Source organism: Schistocerca piceifrons, unplaced genomic scaffold (genome assembly GCF_021461385.2).
Source record: "Schistocerca piceifrons isolate TAMUIC-IGC-003096 unplaced genomic scaffold, iqSchPice1.1 HiC_scaffold_961, whole genome shotgun sequence".
Lineage (NCBI taxonomy): Eukaryota > Metazoa > Arthropoda > Insecta > Orthoptera > Acrididae > Schistocerca > Schistocerca piceifrons.
In genome coordinates, this window is record NW_025729236.1 from 1,795,001 (window position 1) to 1,797,500 (window position 2,500).

At 57.8% G+C, this 2,500-nt stretch overlaps 1 non-coding gene across 1 annotated transcript in view; it reads right to left on the reverse strand.

Moving 5' to 3' along the window:
• The window catches only part of LOC124774208, a 1,909-nt gene extending 1,200 nt beyond the window's left edge, over nucleotides 1-709 (reverse strand). Inside the window, exon 1 of the ribosomal RNA XR_007015199.1 lies at nucleotides 1-709. This exon is cut by the window's left edge and continues 1,200 nt beyond it. This is a non-coding gene — a ribosomal RNA (small subunit ribosomal RNA).
• Between the last annotated feature and the right edge of the window lie 1,791 nt (nucleotides 710-2,500).

The window sequence follows — 2,500 nt, forward strand, 5'->3', positions numbered from 1 at the left end:
CGATACATGCCAGTTAAACACCGACGGGCGGTGAACCAACAGCGTGGGACACAAATCCAACTACGAGCTTTTTAACCGCAACAACTTTAATATACGCTATTGGAGCTGGAATTACCGCGGCTGCTGGCACCAGACTTGCCCTCCAATAGATACTCGTTAAAGGATTTAAAGTGTACTCATTCCGATTACGGGGCCTCGGATGAGTCCCGTATCGTTATTTTTCGTCACTACCTCCCCGTGCCGGGAGTGGGTAATTTGCGCGCCTGCTGCCTTCCTTGGATGTGGTAGCCGTTTCTCAGGCTCCCTCTCCGGAATCGAACCCTGATTCCCCGTTACCCGTTACAACCATGGTAGGCGCAGAACCTACCATCGACAGTTGATAAGGCAGACATTTGAAAGATGCGTCGCCGGTACGAGGACCGTGCGATCAGCCCAAAGTTATTCAGAGTCACCAAGGCAAACGGACCGGACGAGCCGACCGATTGGTTTTGATCTAATAAAAGCGTCCCTTCCATCTCTGGTCGGGACTCTGTTTGCATGTATTAGCTCTAGAATTACCACAGTTATCCAAGTAACGTGGGTACGATCTAAGGAACCATAACTGATTTAATGAGCCATTCGCGGTTTCACCTTAATGCGGCTTGTACTGAGACATGCATGGCTTAATCTTTGAGACAAGCATATGACTACTGGCAGGATCAACCAGGGAGCTGCGTCAACTAGAGCTGAGCAGCCGGCCGCCCGGGAGTGTGTCCCGGGGGCCCGCGCGAACACGCAAGCGTCCGCTCAATCATTCTGCAAACAGGAGGAGGCTGAGCTCCCCTGCACAATACACCTCGAAACCCTCTCAGGTCCCGGCGGCGCGCAGCGCCGTCCCAAGTACTTGGTCGGGTTCGAGAGAGGCGCAATCGCCCGGAGTTAGGCGAGTAGACGCTTTCGGTGCGACCACCCGTGCTCCCAACTGAGCTTGCCGCTGCCGACAGAGGCCCGGGAGCGTGCTGTCGTGGCATTGCCGGCGGGAGACAACACGCGCCACCTACGGTGACCGGCAGCTCCAACGCCAGCGCCACAGAAGGACAAAAGCCCCACTTGGGTGCCGAAGCGAACTCTCCCAGCACAGCGCACGCGCCAACACATCCGCACAGCTGCGATACAAACCACCAGCGAGAACCGCTGGGGCGACCGAGCAGCAGACGGCGTCGCGGCGCCGAGCGCCGGGCGGCGGCGCATCCTCAACGCACACAGTCCTCAATCGGACCAGCACACTGAAGATGTCCACCGCGCTTCGCACCGGGCCCGCGAGGACCTACTTTGGCCGCACGGCGCCGCGCGCAGGGTGCGCCGGCGCGCAGCTGCGACGCCTGCCGCGTCCGTCGGCCGGCGCGCCTGCCACTGGCCGCCCCCACCAGCCGGCTGTAGCGCGTGCGCCCACGCACCGCGCGGCCAGCACGCCGGGAGGCGCCCCCTCACCGGCCGGGGACGGTCCCACCCAGCCACCGCCGCGTATCGCTTCACACCCAGATGCCGTTCAGTTTCATCGGCATGGTGGGTATCGCTGGAACAACCGGTTAGTACCTCAACCTATCGTCGCCATCACCGATTCACCCCTAGCGAGAACAACCGCACCACAACGGGTTACCATTTCTTCATTTGCGTAACTTCACCAGCAAACGTAGGCGTCCATCGCCATTAGCAACTTCAACGATTATTGCATGCCTGTGTCAGGTGTCACGCCACACTACGTCTGCCCACATACACGCAACAAAATGTGCACGCCTAGACAATACGTGGAAGGTGGCCCCCGTACGTATGCGATGTCCATTGCTCGAACGACTGTCAACCGGCCTCTGTAGCATGTCGCAGATATGGAACGCGGTGCACCATGCTATCACGGTGTTTGAGGAGAGACGACTAGGTCCGAATACATCAACACACAGCTCATGCTGATCGCCATCCACGGCGTCCGTTCCTCCCACACGTCTCTATGGCGTACCACACTGCAATCCAGCTCTCATAGGGAGACGACACGTAGCTGCGTGCACAATATTTGCACTGTATGGTCCGCCGTTTTTGGGCGCAGTCGTTGTACGGTCACACATGTGCCACGATGTATCATTCAGTACATAAGGACGAATGTGCAGTACAGATTGTGGTTTATGCGTACGACATCAGCGGACAGTTGACACAGGCCGCACCACAACGTAGCCTGAGTACGTCGCATGCGAAGGGCATTGAACATGCAAACTTCTCACCAACCAGCTTGCGAAGGCAGGGGGCAAGGTGGGGACGTGGGGAGGGGTGGGGGGGGGGGCGGCATGTACGTCCTGCTGCCATCCACATAACAGTGTACAGCAGGAGCATGTGGAAAGTCAGCAAGACTTGCAAGGTGTTTAACATGAAGCGATACACAGGGGAGCGGGCAGTGCGAGTAGCGAACTATATTGCGAGGGTTGCGGGTGGGCAACACTACACTAATTGAACGAGTCGTATAACAATTACA